This window comes from Lytechinus pictus, chromosome 5 (genome assembly GCF_037042905.1).
Source record: "Lytechinus pictus isolate F3 Inbred chromosome 5, Lp3.0, whole genome shotgun sequence".
NCBI lineage: Eukaryota > Metazoa > Echinodermata > Echinoidea > Temnopleuroida > Toxopneustidae > Lytechinus > Lytechinus pictus.
The window spans coordinates 22,402,900-22,424,143 of NC_087249.1; the positions used below are offsets into that span (position 1 = coordinate 22,402,900).

General features: G+C 38.8%; 1 long non-coding RNA gene across 1 annotated transcript; it reads right to left on the bottom strand.

The window, feature by feature from the left end:
* Nucleotides 1–5,412: 5,412 nt before the first annotated feature.
* On the bottom strand, nucleotides 5,413–10,961 carry LOC135154262 (uncharacterized). The gene is made up of 3 exons (XR_010293696.1): nucleotides 10,790–10,961; nucleotides 7,960–8,143; nucleotides 5,413–6,895 (listed from the first exon to the last, which is right to left on the bottom strand). It is a non-coding gene; the product is annotated as an uncharacterized LOC135154262 (long non-coding RNA).
* Between the last annotated feature and the right edge of the window lie 10,283 nt (nucleotides 10,962–21,244).

Here is a 21,244-nt window from a genome sequence, read left to right on the forward strand (position 1 = left end):
TACAACGTTGAACGACACTCGCACGATGATCGCCCGACCGATGGTACGACCCCGGGTACGGTCTGATGCGAGTGAATCGATCGTATTTGATCGCGTTCGGATTTTGAACATGTTCAACGTTCAGATGTGACCAGTCACGACCACCTCGAGTTTGTGCGATCGTCTACAACGACTGCGAGTGCTCGCAAGACACCAAGGGATCGATCGTGCAACAACAAGAAAAAACTGTTGCAGGTGGTCGTAAACAGGTCGTACGTCAATTGTGAAAGGGGCTTAACACACCGTAATGTACAGTATGTAATGTGAATGGTAATAGAAATGTGATTCAGAACGATGTTAAGGCAAAAAAGGTGTTTCTGTTACATTATATATAAATTTATTTAATGAAGTCTCTTGGAAACAGTTATAAGATACACTTGCACTGCAGGTAATAGAGATGAAGTTCTTACACATCAATACACAACTCAAAGGAATATGTCGAAGCTATCCCCACTTTATCTGTATTTTGAATCTATGGCCTGTATTCCTAAATCAGGTTTATCTTCGAACACAAAATTAGTGTCATATGAAAGATGAATAAATTTTCTACAAGTTGATATTATTCATAGGTGATGAAAAGGTAATTCGGCTGAGATCTTAATAAGAAAAATGCATTATGAAATTGTTCCCCCAAAAATGAAAATTTGCAAAATACTTGATTTACCATATATCTAAGGAAAATAAAGGAATTGTCTTGAAACTTTCTAGAAAACTTTCCTATATAATAATATACAATTATTAAGAAATTGAGTTGTTTTTTACTGCATTTTACAGACTTAAATGTACTATATTGTCACTATCTTGACCACCCTTTTCAACATATTGATTAGTTTTTCTAACCTACACCTTTTCAATCCTGGAGTCGTATACTGAATGAATTTATTTTGATCTTCTGAAAACTTGAATATTGTCCCTTGGCCGCCACCTTGACGGCCATCTTGGATTCTGACAAAAAACTCTTAACAGAACTTTTTAATTCGACGTCATAGGAAAACAAATTACAAATGTTTTGAGGGTATTCTGATTATGAGAAATTAATTGAGTGGGTTATCTTTATTCTTTACGATTTGAATTAAACAATTCTGACACATTAAAGTGCCAAAAATGACAAAAACCTCTGTTGACCAATGTAAAGAAGGGGAAGGTCTTTTTGGAACATTGAGATGTGTATGGTTGTGTTATTCATCTATTTAATATTTTCAAAAGTAGAAAATGTGGTGACGAATCAGTACCACGGAAAAGGCCTCCTGTAAATTGCATTTTATAACTTGCAACAATTAACTTATATCATGTCCAAATGTAAGCTTTATGGTTCTTAGGGAGGACTTTGACAGACACGCAGTCAATCTTAGAAGTCATTGGCAGGCTCATGTGCTAGATTTGGGCGATCTTTTTGAACTAAAACTTTGTGCCAATGTGATCTTGGAAGATATATTCCCGATCCAGAAGTTGTAAACTTTGGACTGGAAAAGCAATTTTGCTTGCTGCAAAATTCAAGAGATTTTATTCTCTTTGAGAAAAAAAACCACGGAATTTTCTTGGTTGCCATCCGGGCAACCATGATGGCAGTTTTGGTTGCCAACGTCACCCCGGCAACCGCTGATTTCGAGCCCTGCTTTGGAGTGGGGATGGTGGATGGAATTTCCCTCACGTGTGATCTGTTCCTTCTCAAGATTCCTCCGCTCGGCTTTGATACTTCGTAAGACCTGGGTTCCTCACAGACTTTGGATGCTTTAGCTGGTATCCAAGTGTGTTATCTTGGATGTATAACTCTCACTGGCTGTCCTACATGCAGAGGTGGTAGATTAGAACTTGCATGTCGATAATGCACTTCCTTCACCTTGTCTTGCATATTCAAGAGAAAATCAGTGGTAGTAGAATCTCTCGAGAAATAGTGACTTGATAATGTGGTTCTGATGGGTCTACCAAATAACATTTCTGCTGGTGATCTCAAGTTACTTTCGACTGGTGTTGCTCTCAGGTTCATCATTGCTAGTTGACTGTCTTGGCCAGTCTGAGAACATTTTGTCAAATGATTCTTGACTGTACGAACCATCCTCTGAGCTAATCCGTTTGATCTTGGATAGTGTGGAGAAGAAGTAATGTGCTTGATATTCCACTTCTTTTCTTCTGCTGCCTTGCTTGATGTTTCTGGCATGTTTCACTCTGCTTTATCAACTGGTCGATGTCCTCGTTGATGTTTGACAAGAACTCTGTCTCACGAGCAAGTCGTCTGGTACTTTCGATTCCCATGTGTCCTAGGTGAAGCTGTCCAAGGATATCATTCCTCAGTGACTTCGGTACGATGACTTGACTTCCCGTGAAGAGTACTCCATTAGATAATCCGATATTATCTCTATACGACCAATACTGCCTAAGGGATTTCAATAACTCTTGGATTGTTTCAGGCCAACTCAGGCCAAATATGCCATACTGATCTGGGAATTGGATCACTAGCCGTTTCTCTCTGAAGTTCTGTCCTCTTGTGTTTTCCGAAGAGTAATAAGTCGATCGCATATGCGAATCTTTTTCCTCAGAGCAGATGGATTTAACTATGACACCTAACGGTACATCGCATGCTTCCTTGGGATTAGGAAGTCGACTCAACGAATCGGAAAGAATCATGTCGTTTCCAGGTCGGTAATTGATTTGACACATGTTTCCTTGGACTTTGATTATACGCGATCGCTGTAGATGTGGCGTTGCACTTGTAAGAGTTTTTTTTTCCATATAATTTCCAGTGGTCTGTGATTGATTATGACTGTGAATTCTTTCGCGAACAGATATTATAGCAGCGTTTGATACCAAACATTAGGACTAAGCTTTCACTCTATGTTTGAGTAGTTGGAATGTGCAGTGGAAAGACTTTGGATGCAAACGCAACAGGTTACCTTCCTGAAGCAGGCATGCTCCTAGATCTTTCATTGATGTATCTATCTCGACAGTTCTCTCTCTCTCTATGGGTCATAGAACTGTAGACATGGACCTGATGATACTGCACATTTCAGGCTGTTCAAGGAATGTTCATGATCATCGTCCCAGATAAACGGTACTTCCTTGTGGAGAAGTTATCGAAGTGGTGCTGACTTTTCCCACAAATTAGGAACATATGCTGCTAGGTATTTGAACAATACTGGCCATTTCTGAACATCCTCTTTGTCGTTGGGTAATAGTACTTGGGTAATGTGTTGGCTTCTACCTTGCTAGGATCTGGGTAGATATCTGATCTAGTGCACTTGGAGCCAAAGAAGTTGATAGCTTCTTTCTTGATTGTGCACTTGGAGCTGTTGAACACTGAGTCTTCTTGCTTTGCCGTCTCCATGAACAAGTACATATTCTTGTTGTGTTCCTCCACGTTCCCTGATAGCAGAAACTGGTAAAAATGACGTCATAATTACGTCAGTTTAACGACGAGTGTCACGTCATTTTGACGTCGTAACATGACGTCTTATTGACGGGATCTTGCACCCGCGAATAACGTCATTATGACGTCGTATATTGACGTCATTATGACGTCTCCAAGAGTGACTACGACGTCTTAATGACGTCTTAGCAACGTTTTTACAACGTTTTCCTGACCAGTATCAAGGGTCAGATTGACGTCGTGTATTGACGTGATTATGACGTCTTCGAGAGTCAACAACGACGTCTTTATGACATCCGTGCAACGTGTTCCTGACCGGTTTTAGACGTCATATTGATGTAATTATGACGTCTTTAAAAGTCATCTACGACGTCTTAATGACAACTTTGCGACGTATTCCTGACCAGTTTCAGACGTCATATTGATGTAATTATGACGTCTTTATAAGTCAACTACGACGTCTGAATGACGACTTTGCAACATATTGCTGACTAGTAATAGATGTCATATTGACGTCGCATATTGAAATGAATATGACGTCTTTTGGAGTCAACTATGATATCTTAACGTATTCTGACGTGATAATGACCTAAACATTAAATTCTACATGCAATGTACATACACACATCCCTTCAAAGACCTTGTCATTGAGGATTATCTATATTTGGTGAATACTGAGGTGGTCTGACAATGTCCAGCATTCCCAGTAACAATATAATGATCCTCCATGCCAGGGCCTTGCATAACTTGTCTCGGTCTCAAGAACATGACCCCCCCCCTCGAAAAAGAATATATACAAAAATGGAAAACGAAATCAAATACATGTACGCATTTCAATTACGAAATCGTGGCAAATATTCTATTAATAAATAAAAGTTGCATAACATATTACCAGCAAAAAAAAAAGGAATACAAAATGTTGAAAACTCTAAATAGATTGAAAAAAAAAACACTTTTCTATGAAAATGCAGTATTAGGGTCAAAGGAATGAAATTACAATGTTTGTTATACCAATACATACAATTGTACATGTATAAATACATGTACACATTAATACATAACAGAGGCATAATGATCTCCAAGAATAAAGCTTTTTCGTTGAAATTGTAATTAAATATACCTTCAACTTTAGACAACTATGTAATGTAGGTAAAAATAGACTGTATGTAAAAAAAAAATACCCGAGTTGGAATAGTTTCAGGATTTATGGAAGCTCGCATTTGGGTGAAAGAATCATACATGTACATTAATTCTTATGAAATGTTTGGGTTGTATTACACTATCACTTAGGGCCAGGGGTAAAAGACAGTAGTTGCAGCAAACAATTATTTCTTCGGAAAGTCTTTTAAATTAAGGTTAATTGTCAAAATATTGTACATAATCTAGATCTGGGCCCTGTCTTACAAAGAGTTACGATTGATCCGATCAATCATAACTCTATGGAAATCCATCAGTGTCATAATTTTTTTCTACGAAAAATTTGCACAATGTCCTTTGTATGCAAAGAGAAACGCAGCGAATTTTTGAGAAAACAATGAATGCATGAACATACATCATAGCTAGAAAATATTTTGAACAAACATGCTTAATAGATGTTAACGTTGCTGACCGTCCATGGTTGCGATTGATTGGATCAATCATAACTCTTTGTAAGACGGGGCCCTGGTAAATTAATGTAAACTTGTATCTTTGTAAAATCATGAATTTTGATCTTAAAATCAATAATTCTGATGATCACTAACACAGAAAAGCATATGTGGGACAGGACAGTGTATTATGATTGATTTGAAAAATACCAGACGTTTGATAGAATTACATGCTTATTTTGCTCATTTCTCAGCAATTACACATTTTCTTCCCGAGCTTTTTGGCACACATCTTTTATATATACATACACTTTGCTGGTAATTCTGTTGGATTCTGTTCGAACTCATTTTAAGATAGTTACTACTAGAGGTGCGCTATTAACTTAAGGCAACTATGTAATGTAGGAAAAAATATACTGTATGTAAAAAAAAAAATACCTGAGTTGCAAAGTTTTCAGGATTTATGGAAGCTTGCATTTGGGTGAAAGAATCATGCATCAATAAGTCTGATGAAAATAGTTTGTGGAACTGTTGTATTACACTATCACTTAGAAGGAAAAGACAGTAGTTGCAGCAAACAATTATTTCTTGAGAAAATCTATAAAATCAAAGTTAATTGTCAATATATTGTACATAATCTACATCTGGTACATTAATGTAAACTTGTATCTTTGTAAAATCATGAATTTTTTAACTTAAAATCGATAATTCTGATGATCGCTGTAAACACAGAAAAGCATATGTGGGACAGTGTATTATAATCGATTCGAAAAATACCTGACATTTGATAGAATTACATGCTTATTTTGCTCATTTCTCAGCAATTACCCGGTACGCATTTTCTTCCCTACATGTAGCTACATGTACGTAGGCTTTTTATGTGAGCTGAGAGATTTCATACCAGATTTCCTTAGCTTGATAAAGTTCTTATGATAGTCTGTGTATCAGCATAGTATGTGTTCAGTGTTTTGAACCCACTGGAGATTGTGCATCATATCTTTATGTATGGAAGTCATTTTGCATCTGCGGTCTCCATGGTTTTTTCAGGATCTATGTGTTGACTAGACCAGTCCCATATTGATATTTTCGTGCTATGTCACTTTGGAAGGCCGTCTCTAATTGGTCGACTGGTGAGTTGGCAGATGCACAGCCCATCCCACTTTTCAATTATATCATTACGTAATCTCTAACATGTCTAAGATATCCACCAGATCAAGAGGCCGCTTGCACTCGGCTAACGCATGTACACAATCCTCTGCTTCATCATTAACTGGATCTAAACAAAGCCCAGCATACCTAGATCATATTGATACAGTCGTTCAAAGAGCGGTGGCCGTGGCAATGGAACGCGAGACACAAAAACTCAATGATGACATGGATAAGCACGAAAATAAATTGCGTGAAATTCTTGATGAAAAGCTCACTAGTCTACACGTTCTTGAAATATCTATCGATACTAAATTGAAGCAACTCCGTGATTTTGAAAAATCGGTTTCTGATAACATGACTAACACCATAATGCTTTGTCAAATAGGCTTGACCACATCGAGCAGTACTCCTGTCGCAATAATATCCGTATCCGTATGAGATTGTTCGAAATGTAGCAAAGCAGATTGGTATCGATCTTACTCCATGTGACATTGATCGATCCCATCACCTTTGCCGACCAACTAGCAGTCATGATGTTCAACCCAAAGGATCATACCCCGGCGTGGCCCTGTAATGCCAACTTAGCAGCTCCACCAATCAATGTGAAATTCACTTCATACAGGCCGAAACAAACGATGATGAAAAATAGAGGAAAATGAAAATGCTCAGGAACAGATGACTGGGTGCAGGCAGGCAAGGCAGTTCAGGTGGGATGAAAATTTATTGGCAGGACACCTTCCGTTTCAAATTACAGCATCTGCAAAAATAACAGAAGAGGAGAAACATAAAAACTTTTTCTACATAAACTATTTATTAATCTTCATTAAAAACTAGATGGTTTCAATATTAATTTCCAATTTATTTTAAATGATTAAAAAACGATGTGGGGTTTGTTACATATTTCATACTTCAAATATTAACATGTTAAGTCAAGTCGGGGGGGGGCATGATGCCCTCAAGACCTTTAACCATCTCTGTATATGGAAGGAAATTTTAGAATCAATTTATTTGACACATAAAACATATTATTTTTTTATAATTACAATTTTAATTCATGCCTTTTTTATGTGTTTTAAATGGTTATGGGGTAACCAGGACCGAGAATTCGAACTTCGAGGCTGAAATACAGCCATTCCCTATGCCTGATTTGGCTTAAATTCAGGTCAAGGATCAATTAAATATATATTTTGCAAAAAAAATCTGACAAATTTTGAGGTGGAATTAGTTTTCTGGCATCGCGAGATCGACCAATGCAAAATTTTATTAGCGCCAATTTACCATCTAAACTTGTCATTGAAATTAGAACGTCCAAACCAATCTAGTACCAGTACTAGCACAATGAATCAATCAGCTATGCATGTGCACCAATTCTGTATTTCTTGCATACGTACGTCACTCGAGTTAAAGTTCATGTCATTGCGTTATATAGCGTGGGAATTGTAAGAGAGTGATCCTTCAAAATTTTTACCTTCCAACAATTAACATTTTTTAAGCCTTTGTATGCATTTAGAGTACAAAAGTTTACAAATTGGACAAATTAAATGTTTGCCCCAAAATTATTGTGGGAAGGGTGGATTTTCTAGGGAAATCCATCTTAGTGTACAAAGTTCTACAGGCAACAGAGACTTGTCTAGGCTCCGTGAATGAAAATACAATGAAAAAATATCACAGAGTCCTCGAAGTACAGTCAGGACCATTAACAGATTATAAGGTGCCCCGAGTTTGTGCACACCCAAATCTGCGTGATTCTGATAATAGAGATTCCCAATGATCCCCCCCCCCAAAAAAAGGCTTTACATCTGAAATAGCCTTCTAACTTACCTACTGCCCGATGCCTCCTATCATGTAGGGCAGCAACGAAGGATCTCCACTCCTGGCATCCAGCAATTCTGGGCCTTCTTCTGGAAACTCCCCCAGGCCAGGTCATATTCACTGACTTCATCTCCTCCTCAACTCCTCATGTGTGACACCGAGACAGGTGGTTTTGTGTCTCCCTCTCTTTCTCCTGAAATGTCAAACAGATCTATTCATTAAAAATCTTACTCAAAATGGTGCTTTTGGTAGAAAAATAATGAATATAGGGCATTTCATGTGACGGCCTTAACCCTTATTAAACTGGGGGGGGGGGGTCAATTTGACCCCCCCCCTCAACAAATTTCATCACTACGCTGTCGCGCAAAAATTTGTGATCGCGCCGCTCACTGACTTTTTACTTTCAAGTCTCGCGCAAATTTTGAGACCAAATTTGTGACGCCCGGGTACGCGGTTACGACATTACGCAACATTATGTAAGTGCATGTCAGACCCAAAATTGCTCATAAACATGATTTCATGTACAAATCCAATGCAAGTTGTGTATTTAGCCAAAATTCATAAATTTATCATTATTTCTACTTTTAGTGATTAAACTTAATTAATTTTGCCTTGTTTATGATTAGAATTAAGTCTAGAACGATTTCCATCGAAAATACAATAAAAAACAAAATGTAAAAAAACAAAGAAATAGCCTACATGATTTAAAAAAAAATAAAATAGGCCTACATAAGAAATCGGTCTTGGTACCAGATTTTTTTTCATTCACAATTGTTAGGAATGCTATAAAGAATATTTTCACCCAAAAAATAGCATTCTAGCTTTATTTAGTGAATCAGAGCAAAAAGTATGATTTCATGAATAAATTAGCATAATTAATTCATATAAAATAAAAAAATATGAATTCAGTGAAATTTACCAATGCAACTACGTAGATTACGTCATTCTCTACCATCATGCAAATTTTCGTTGTGATCGTGCAATCCACGGCCGAGATCTTATAAGGGGGGGGGGGGGCAATAATACCCCCCCCCCCGGGAATGACAAGAATCAAAATACCCCGGTAGATTTAGGATTTAAAAAATTGTCAGTACGGTATATCATCGAGTTCGAGGATCTACATTATTTATACATAGTATGGTTGGAACTACCCCTTATCGACCACCTAATCTTCTCAGCATCGTATCTGCGAAAATATTCATCAATTTTACCCAGTTTTAGTCTCATTTGTGCAGAAAATTGAGCAGATCCGATTCCCATGTTTCGCTCGGGACACTGATTCAATCCGCGTATATATCGACGAACAACGAATACGACGATTTTACATTTGCTCATTTGCACCCGTCTTTTGAAACCGACCACCCGCGATACACTAAGTTTACGGCCGATTCTTGTCGCGGTGGCGAAATATTTTTACTCTTCCAAATCAGTTCTATGATGTCAACATGCTAAATGATCATCTCACTACTTCCACTGCGAGCTCCGGCACATGATTCGACGATTGACGACGGATATTTGTTCTAAAGCCGTTTCCTATCGGATTTCTTGGTTTTTCAGCGGGAATTGGGTCTGGTCAATACATTTTTGATTAATTCTACTAAATTTTTACTTTTTGTTGCTTCTTTTTTTTCTCGTAAAATCGATTCTTACCGTTCCTATGGACACTGCGCCTACTCTCCCGCGCGTATCGTTTGTAATACGCAATAATTTTAACGCGCGCAAGGTGGTCGGTTTCAAAAGAGGTGGTCGATATGTGGTAGTCTCACCATACATGTAGATCTGGTACAGTTACATAAACTGAACTTTGTGAAATCTTGAAATCTACACTGAAAAATGTTCAAACTGAAGATCACCAACACAGATAAGAGCACGTGGGACAGTTATTAATATTATTGCTCTGATTAATGTCGGCCCGACGCTTGCCTTGGCTCGAGTTGACCCGAATCCTGTGCTTTTTTTGCTTATTTCGCACCCGGGGGGGGCACTCAGTATATAATGCATAGTGGGTATGTGCCGCGGAGGGGACCCCCATTTTCACACTCAAATTTTCGTTCCGAGGCATAGCATTTTTGTCTTATCGAGACAAAAAACAAAGAAAGCCGCTCCAAGGCATAGCACTTTGTTCTTATCGAGAAAAAAAAGAAAGAAATCCGCTCCAAAGCTTCGCATATTTTTCGTTACGCCGTTCCGGTCGCATTGATCTGCTGCAATTTTGGTGAAAAGCGACCGCCGAGCGCTGTCCGACCATCGTCTCTGCGCTAGCGCACCCAGCGGAGGCCGCGTATAGCTGCATCATGCACGCATGCCCGTTCCATAGGGGTACATATACGCACGTACTCGCACGCTGGCGATCCGTTCCAAGGACCCCCGTTTTCACAAAATTGTAGTTCCGAAGCCCGTTCCGAGGACCCTCCTTTTTACAATAAGCCCGCTCCAAGGCCCCCGTTTTTTGTCTCGCCCGCGGCACACCCCTACCACTTTTTTGGTCGAGTGCCCCCCCCGGGATTTCGCAGCAATTACACAATTTCTTCCAGAATCCTTTGGCACATACGGTATATTATTTATAAATATAGACAGACACTTTGGTGGTCATTTCATTGGATTCTGTACGAACTCATTTTGATATCGTTACCACAACTGGCATTTACCTTAAAGTGTGCACTGTGTCTGTGCAGACTTGGGCCCTGAGCCCACCAGCGCAGCCTGTCCTAGACTCCTATTCAGCATGCCGGCGCTCGGGGCAGCCACCCCGGCCGGGCAGTGTCAGTGCACGAAATCTAAAGCCAAAGGCAAGCCGCGCTCCGAAAAGAAAATCTTAGAAGATGGTTATCTAACTTACTGTTTGGTCTCCTGCGAATGCCTTCGAAGTCGTTATCCAAATCTGAACCGTGTTCTTAAAGTAGTAGAACTATTATTAACGGCCATCTTCGACTTCGTCGCACTTAATTCTCGATCCAAAATTAGGCTGCAACATTTAACGGCGAAAAACGGGCGCATTCCTTTTTCAAATTAAATGGTTGCGAATTGCGACTGCGCCAGTTGCATGCAGTGCAGCGCGCATGCGCAGGCTCGACGCCCGGCGGCGAATTAATTCTGCGGATCATGAATTTTTTATAGGGGGTGAGCCAGGGGGGCGTGCATGGGGGGGGGGGGGGGGGTGGTGGGCTAACTAGATAAGGGGGTTTGCATGACACCGGGGCATGACACCACTTGCGAAAAAAAGTTTTAAAATAGATACAAACTTCTTTGACATATAAAGCTTCCTCTTGTTTGGTTTGGTTGGCAACCAGCTAAGAAATGATTATTTTTGCCACTGCTTTTGAAACTTTTTTTCTTTGAAGAATTATATACTCTACCTAAAATAAAAAAAATTCTGTACTATTTTTTTTTAGTTTTACTTTTCCTTTTATAAGTAGAAATAGCCTTGCTAACATGGCAAGGTTGAAAAAATGGCAAAATAGTATGTGGCTTTGAAATTAAACTTGTAAATTTCCTCGTCGTTGATTGGTAAAATTTGATGTCATAATCACGTCGTAATGTGGTCATATGAAAACGCAAATTTCTTTGTCGTTGTTTGGTAAATAAATGATGTCATAATCACGTCATAATGTGGTCATATAAAAATGCAAATTCATTTGTTGCAGATTGGTCGATAAATGACGTCGTAATCACGTAATAATCTGGTCATATAAGAAAGCAAATTTACTTGTCGTAAATTGGTCAGTAAATGACGTCGTAATCACGTCATAATCTGGTCATATAAGCGAGCAAATTTACTTGTCGTAAATTGGTCAGTAAATGACGTCGAAATCACGTCATAATCTGGTCAAATAAAAATGCAAATGAAAGTTGCCATTCTAAGTCGTCAAAATGACGTCGTAAGAACGTCATAAATACGACGACATGACGAGTATTACCACTTTACGATCAGTTAATGACGTCATTACGACCGTGTCTGCTATCAGGGTTGATCTTGATCTTGTCCTTCAATTAGTGTGCTGCGCTTGCGTGGTGTGTCTATGGTAGGTTTAGCGATGTCCTTGACATGAAGCATCGCTTTTCCTTTGAAACTACCAATAGCATCGAAGTGCTCTGGAAATGCTTGTTCGAGATCCTTATCACTTGTGATAGGTGTTTGTTTAGGTTTAGGGTTAGGTTTAGGTGTGTCATAATTGTACATTGAGTGAATTGTGATAATTCCAAGGTCAGTGCAACCTAACAACCCAAGGATAGCTGAAACCTTGACATCTGGTACATAGAATGTCTGTGTTGACCATTTCGGACTGTAACATTTTATGTCAAGTGTACCTTTACATTTAATTGGAATCTCACCATAAGCTTCAAGTTTTACTGGTGTTTGTTTCACTAATGATTCCCACTTTGAACTTTATATTTCCTTGGCGTACGTACTATGACAGTCTTAGTACTTGCACGTGAGTCAACTCTTAGGTAGAGCTTATGTTGACCGACTCTGTGGGCATATGTAAATGTTAGCAAATGCTACTGTACCTTCTGAATTTACAACTGTGTGTGGCCCATTGGTGTGTATTGTGTCAAATTATGCAAAGTTGGATAGACTGTCTTTAGACTGATAATGATCATGATCTGTGATAGTATCGTGTGCTGTGTCCATTTCGCTGATTGGTTAGTTCTTTCGACATTTTGATTTTGATCGTGATTTCTTTTGTTTTGGTAAACGATCATCAGATATCATGTCAGATCTTCGGTCATCTGAACTAAGTTATGGTTTTCTAATTATGATCACTTTTTGACTGGCGACAGAATTACCCCCAATGACTTTTACTGACGTGGAGAGCCAATTCCATTAATATTGACCCCCTAACGGTTCATAGTTGTCTGAGAATGATAATTGAGGTTTTTTCCTTCATTATGAAAGCAAACGGAACAGAGTTGTAAACATAAGAGATATACAATAAACAGAATTTCGGCTCTTCATAAATTTAGAAAAGAGTTAGAACGTGTTGGAATATAAACCTGATTTTGGAATACAGGCCATAAATTCAAAATACAGATAAGGTGGAGGTAGCTTTGACATGTTCCTTTCAGTTGTGTATTGATGTGTCAGAACTTCATCTTTATTACCTGCAGTGCTAGTGTATCTTATAACTGTTTTCAAAAGACTTAATTAAATAAATTCTTTATGATGTAACAGAAACACCTTTTTTGCCTTTACATCCTTCTGAATCAGATACATTTCTATTACGATGCACATTACATACTGTACATTACGGTGTGTTAGTCATACCTACACAATCGATGCGAGAGGCTGATCCAAGCTATTGTATTATTTGAATGACATACCATTCATCACTTTGCAATCGTTTTCATGGGTGTGACTGCCACACTGAGGTTGCTTTTTGGCATCACTTTAGCGCAAAATCGCTTAATACATTCAGCATATTTTCCTTTTATCTGAAGCAAATGAAGATACTTATGGTGGCATGAAGCCTGCCAATATTCTCGTTGATACATCCTCTTTCATATCGAATGTTGAGATTGTGAATTTATTACTAACATTCATGATAACTCTGATCAATAACAGTGCATGTGCATTTTTTTTACCAAAAACATACAAATTTTGGCAAAAAGTCTTAATTCTTTCAAAAACTATATCAACCTACTTTAAATCGAAGAATAAAGGGATTGTAGTAAATTCTAACAACAAAATAATATATAATTTCGCATTTTATTAAGGACTATCTCCATTTTCTGGGTTAAAAATGTGACAATATACATTAGTGTATCCAAGTCTCCGATATGCAGTAAAAAGCTAAATTTCTGAAAATTGAATTTTCAAGTTTGAGACATTATAAGTTTGTGACTAAAAACGATATCAATTTGGAATTTCGTCCGCTTAATAGTTGTATATTAGGAAAGTTTTCTAGAAATTTTTGAGGCGATTCCTTTATTTTCTTTAGCTTAATGGTAAATCATGTATTTCGCAAATTTTCAATTTTTTGGAAAACATTCTCAAAATTGCACTTTTCTTATCAAAATCTCAGCCGAATTAGCTTTTCTTCACCCATGAATAGTATCAACTTGTAGAAAATTTATTTATCTTTCATATGACACTAATTTTGTGGCAAATGAATGTTTGTGTCGGAATCTATGTACGAAAAACCAAATCCCATGAATATGGCGGCCATTTTGGACGCCATCTTGAATTTGAACCCCATGGGACAATATTTCGTTTTGGGAACATCAAAATTCATTCACTACACATCTTACGGATTACAAAAATGTAGATTTAAAAATTATATCATTCGGGTGCATGGGAACCCTATCTCCCTACCAGACTACTTCATGCATGGCTGATCGTCAACAAAACGGAGTGTCGAGTGCCCGGGGTCGAGTGAGTTTGAACGCTAGCCTGTAAAACCTCTTCATTTTATGAAATTATTGAAATTCAAGCCTTATTTCAAATTACCAGAACTTTCTTATTTCGTGACCATTTTCTGTAATTGAGGTATCATATTAAAGAGCAGATATTGAACTTTTTAGAAATGTGGTTTTCTGTTTGAAACCCAGATACAGCCCGCCAAATGACTTTTTGGTATCCCCTCTTCAAATTGTTTTTGCTCACTCATGCGTGAATGAGAAATAATCTAAGTAATATCAGATGAAAGAGGAGATTCTAAGCTTTACAATGGTAGGTCATTTGTCTATTGTATTTGTGATTAAGTTATGATAAATCATCGATAAATCTCGGTTTCGATTTTTGTGGGTGATTTCAAGTTCGGTGTTCTGTGTTGGTGTTGGTGTTGAGAGCGTAAAAAGGCCGCTGAACCGAGCTCCAACACCGAGCTGGGTTCAGAGGAATGATACCGATTGCGTTATCGATAGCACATGACGTCACGCCTCTGCGCTGCGCTGCTAAATCATCTCAACTTCACGCGAGAAGTCTCGACGACGAAAATGAAATCGGAGAGAAATGCATTAAAATTCTCATCGTACAGAATACCAATGTTTTAATTAATTCAAGAATTCGAAAGAGTGAACATTATCATTCATTAAAATATATACAGCTCAAATGATTTGTACTCATCTTAACTGTAAAAGCTAATTTTACGGGGATGTTTCATCGTGTTCGCCGCCTGTTCACGAGCTTGAGATTGCCAACACCAACACCAACACCGAACTTGAAATCATGATTTTCCCAATCCCTGGGGATTGGTGTTGGTGAATGGGGAAATTGCACGTAGATCGTCAACACCAGCCGCAGTGCTGGGTTCAGCAGACGACTTTCAACACCAGCATTCAACACGAACTGCCGGAAATACGTCATATTTTCCGAGGTCAATCCCAACACCAGCCTGATTTCAAGTACGGTGTTGTAGCTGGTGTTGGTGTTGTTACAACACCAACACCAGATTTCAACACCGTACTTGAAATCACGATTTGATTAAAAATAGCGGCAATCTGCGAATCCCAACCGCATAGCACTGCAGTATGCGCCAGTGTGTTGTTATCGTATTATACTGATGATTCGATGTTGCAATTATCGCAAAGTGTAAGCGCGCCACCTTGTGTTGGTCTCTTGGCCATGGTTATTAAAGACAGTTACACGTAACCTCAAAGTTGTCTAGTATATTTACTTCTTTTATATTAAGTTGTGCCTTATTAACTCATGGCGTGGTGGCAGCTGGATTGTATCCACCCATCGAGTATAAATAAGCCTTCCCAAGTTAATTTAACCCTATAAATTGGGGCTAGGCACGCCGTGTTCTATCGGTGGTAGACGAGAGGTTGGGTTTCTTCCCGAATATAAATTTGTGTAGTCCCACATATACCATGGCCAGGGCCGCGTTGACCGCCGCGGCAGCCGTTCACGATGCGTCGAGCTGGCGTTCGGCTAGCAGGTCGTCGCAACCAGGGTTGCGCCAGTTTTCTGCTAGCAAGCAGATATTGAATAAGCCTTGTTTTTGTGCCCGCACAATTGATAATTCGCGGATTAATGTTGAATTGAAGAGCGGATCACAGCTCAATTCTCGCTACCCCAAATAGCGATTTCGCCGAGATCCGGGAAAATCCCTGTAACGTGCATTGCATTATGGGGTAGCTTTTTCGGTATTACAACTTCCTGTTCGGAAGTCCAACGCACTGTTTTGCCATTTAGATCAACAGTGCCGTCATGCACAACAACACAACGTAGCTTTCCGTCGCTCGGAAAGTCTTTCTGCTAAAGTCACTAATTCTACCTGACGCTTTCCATTGCACGGTATTCATCCGTCAGTTAAGATTTTTTTAAGTTCCGAAACTGATTTTTATCCATTTTGTGGTCGACGAAAAATTGAACGAAATGAATGCTGAATATATTAAGTGTCTAGTTGAATACGATCGTGATGTCAGGCCGGTCGCTAAATGCAAAATTTTAAGATATTCATTATTTGTTGTTTTTTATAACCAAATAAAAACATGAATAAAACTTATTCTCACGTGAAATATATTTTTTATTTTTATTTATAATTCAAATGGAATCAAAACTGACCAAATGTAATAAAAAGTATTATACTCTGTACATATTACGCTGATTGGCATCGATTTCAGCGTGGTGGAAAACTCAGTATCGCGAACCTCGCGCGAGCATGACTCTAAACCGGAAGTGGTGATGACGACCCGACGGAGTGAAAATTATCTCGTCTCGCACATTATGAGATTTTTGTTCCTATTTGGGGTAGCGAGAATTTAATCACTGAATCTGTAGCAGATGATATTGGTGTCGAGATTCTTGTTGATGATTTTGGTTTTGATGATTATTTTGTTGATGATGTGTCCATTGTTAGTCTCGTCGGTCAGACCCACATTGTGGGTGTGGCTCAGTTCACATTATTTTACGATGGTTGTGAACTTTGGTTTGATGGTGTGGTAGTCCAAGATGATTACTTGAGAGGTTCTTGTAGCATTGTTGCTGGGGCTCCATTCATGGAGCAGAACGATATTTCGGTTCGCCCCTCCAAGCAGTTGATCATGTTTGGAGACGGTGCTACTTTCTGCTATGGTTTGTCATCTCGAGCAGCTCCTCCATGTTTTCGTGATGTTGATCTCGCCGGCATACATACGGTTACGAATCTCATTCTAAATGATCAGGAACGCGAGAAAAATGAGAGTCCAATTGATGATAGTCATGGAATTCATAATCATGTTACATTAGGGACCACAGTCACACCAGTAAACACTAACATACACAAAGAAGATGATGGATATGAGACGAGTGATAGTGAGATAGATGAATCTGAAAGTAATGATTGTAAATCTCGGAATGAAGACCGAAGAGATGAGACTAGTGATGGTGAGGTGCATGAAACTAACAAAGGTGAAATGACACCATGCAATGTAGATGATGGTTATGAGAGTAGTGATGGTGGAGGTAATGACTCTAACATAGTTCATGTGAAACAATGTAATGCAGTTGATGGATACATGAATTGTGATGGTGAGGTGAAAATAACAAACAGTGCTGACATGAAAGGATGGAATGAAGAGGTTGAGTATGCAACTAGTGATAGTCTGGTTCATGAAAGTGACCAATGTGATGTGAAACAATGGAATGAAGAAATTGGATATGAAGCTAATGTTGATGTGGTTGATAAAGCTAATGGAGATGATGTGCTTATTGGTCACATGAGAGATGTAAAAGAAACAAGGAAAGATGATGTAGGGTCTATTGTTAGTGATGTAATTGGTCAGGATACCGATGCCAATGTGCCTTCATTGTTCCAAGAGTGTACAGTTACAGACACTTATGAAAGCAGTTCATGCTCTCCTCCACTTTTACGTTTGAGTGATTTCAGAACTTCTTCACTCCATTGCATTGATTGTTGGCATGGTAATATTGCCTTTACTACTCTGAGTGGATTGAGTTGCTCTCCACTTTCTGCCGATGAGTTTCAGCCTTTGGTAATTTGGGATTGTTGCCAATCCAATGTGACCTGCAGTTTTACAGAGTCCCTTGATTTGGATCCTAGTCAGAACCATGGTCCTTGCTTTTTGTCAGATGTGACAATTTCACCTAACATGACTTTGCCTGATGTAACAGTTTTGCCTAACTTATCTTTGCCTGATGTGACAGTTTCGCCTACCTTGACGTTGCCGGATGTGACAATTTTCCCTAACATGACTTTGCCTGATGAGACAGTTTTGCCTAACATATCACTCGATATGCTACTGGATCGCTGCATAGGTAGCAACCTTGTCGTTGACCGTGGAGGTACCGTACTGCCTCTTGATCACATGTTTGACACTTCTAGTAGTGTTGATACTGTGTCCGTTACACCATCGGCCGATTCGGTGTTACCCTTCAACGCGAGTAACCGCCACAGAGCAAACACCGGGGTAACCGCTATGCCTCCGTGCCAGGCTAACGTCAGCAGCAGTAGCTCTACTACGCAAGTTATCCGTCCGGCGCGGGTACAATGTTTCGTGAACGGGTTGATCCCGCAGAGCTGTAAGTCGTTCATCCCGCCAGCATCGTATCCTACCGAATGTAAGCACTCACCTAGCATCCCAGTCTCTAATAGCCATGTTCATTCAATCCGGACTGTCGTCGCTCCTCGTACTCGCCCTCCAGATCAGCCCCTTGCTACCCTAGAGCTTGGTCCTGCTGATCTGTCTGTCCTTGAAGGTGTTCATCATTGTCGTCCTCCAGATCAGCCCCATGCTATACCAGGGCATTGTCCTGCTGATCTGTCCAACCCTGAAGGATGTCTTCACACTCGTCCGCCAGACCGGCCCCATGCTACTCAGTCAGACTGCAGGTCCCAAGAAAGTGGCTTCTTTCATCCAAGTGATATTCATGACTTGAGATGTTTTGCATATTTAATGAGCTTGATGCGGACCAAAACACCTCTTTTCATTCGGTCATTGCTGCTCTAATTGTGCATCGAATTTCATGAATTTGGTACCATTGTAAAGAAAAAGAATCATTCTTTCAGGTCATGTGTTTGGATTTATTCAAAGATTTTGTAATATAGGTTAAAATTTTGATCTAAAATATGCTACAAAATAAATATTTTCACCTGACAAAAGCTGCTATTTTCACACTTTATTTTTGTTTGAGCCCAAATGATTTTTATATCATGATAAAGCTGAATATGTATGCTTTGAAATGATATAGGTTTCAAAATAAGAATTGGTTTAATCGGGTCAAGATCACACTTTTCATTTGCCAAGTACATAAAGCAGCTTGAAAACAAGAATACTGCACTCTGATTGGTCAAAAAGACAACACAATGGCAAATTCCAATGGTTCCAGTGCCTGGGTTCGTGGGAAGGTCACACTTCCCATGTGGTAATCTCCTCAAATACCCCGCGCCTGTTGTTCTGTGAACCTTATCCAGCCAATCAGAACTCTGGAATTCATGCAAGTACAAAATTTCAGAAATCTCGTCTTGTACCTTGGTGGGAAAAGTGTGATCTTGACCCGATTAAAAGGTGCCGCATATCAAGAGTGGCATTGTGAGAAAGTACAGAAGTTCAGCTTTATGGTGATATAGATATTATTGAGGCTCAAAATAAAAAGTTTTGCACAATTTGCAAAAGAAAACAGAGGAAGAAAATTCAGTTTTGAGGCACATTTTCAGGCCAGAAATTCACTTATTTAACAAAATATTGTATACAAAATAAATGACCAATATGAAAGAGTAACTTTTACTCTATCTGATGGTGCAATAATATTTCATTTAACTTGAGGTTAAAACAGGTAAATTCTTAGAGAAAGAAAATCTCACGAATCACGAGATTTTGCAAGGAGGAGGATTCAGCCACGAGATGATTTGGATGAATCTGGCCTTTTTGCTCATTAGCATAGGGACCTGCGGTCTGACTGTACTCCAGGGTATGGTCCTGCTGGTCTGTCTATCCCAGTGGTAAAGTTTCATAGACCGTATGATGTTGGTCCCTACCTAGGACTTTTCTTCATGATTCTCGCCTATCAACGCTCCAGAGACATTTATTGTTTGATACAGTGTTCGCTCGCCTTGCTTTCAAGACCTATGATTACGTAGACATACCTTCTTTCCATGGACAGTGATTACTCTACATCTTTCGTGAGCTTGGACACTGTGCTTTTATAATTGGACTGGCCATATTATGTGATTATGAAGAACATTCTATCAGGACTTTTATACATTTCATCACTTGATGTTGTTAGCCGATATGGACAGCATGCTTACTTGGTTTTATATGTACGTTTGTGTTATGTTTATTTGCAGGTATATTTCTGTTCAATCAGGAAGGTTAGGAGTGCCATGTAAATTTTATGACTTGTAATTTTCTGTCAGGATATTTTATTATAATTATTTGCAGGTATTTTGGGGTTCAATGATTTTTTTGTATACAGTATAGTATGTTATTTTGATTGATCACAATAAACAGTTTCATGATGTAATTTGTGATGTGCTTTGGGTGAGTGATTCTGCCAGTTATGAGTGTTGTTGATTTTGTGGATGTGTATTTTTATGACGTTATACTGGACAGGTGATGATCATCTGACATTTGCTGATTCTTTAATGTGTGCCTACAGTGATATTTGAGAAGATGATTTGTGTTGTTTTGATATTAGTTAGTATACTTTTGTTCTGAATAATGATTTATATGCCTTGTTTTCAGACATTGTGTAAATTGTGTGTATCATGCATTATACCTAGTAATGTTACTCAGTTCCTTGTGTCAATTTTATGTAGTTAAACAGTCATACGTTGTGGGTAAGTGGCTGTTTCCTCTATTTGATCCATTTCCGTTTTTGCAAGTATTTTCTTATCTCATTGAGATGGTATGAGACTGCTCATAATTCAGTAATTTTTGTCCTGTTTTTTTTGTGCCATCCTTTTTTATCGTACACAGATGTTTTTGCTGTTTAGGGTGACACCGTTCAACTGTGCATTTAATCTATTTGCTATGTGGAAACTTTGCACTGAGGTCATTGTATTGCTTTTTGTCTTATTTGCCAATATGCATGTTTTCTTTTTTAATGCAGGTTTATGCTTGTTTAATTTGTGTCGAGAATTGGCTATTAGTGCACAGCCTTAATTGAGCCTTGTGTTTTGGAGTAGTTTTGGGTCCAATTTTTGCAATCCGCTGTCTAGACGGGGATAATGATTTGCTGTCAATCCGTTTGTGAGCCCACCTATGTTTTTCGTCAATTTATATGATGGAGAGAGATGAGAAGTGGTGCTGCCATTTGATGTTTTTTTTTATTGTGACCTTTGTTGTGGTATGCCTGTTAAGTATTCAACTTGTTATGATACATTGGTGACTAGATTTAACAGAGTCTTAC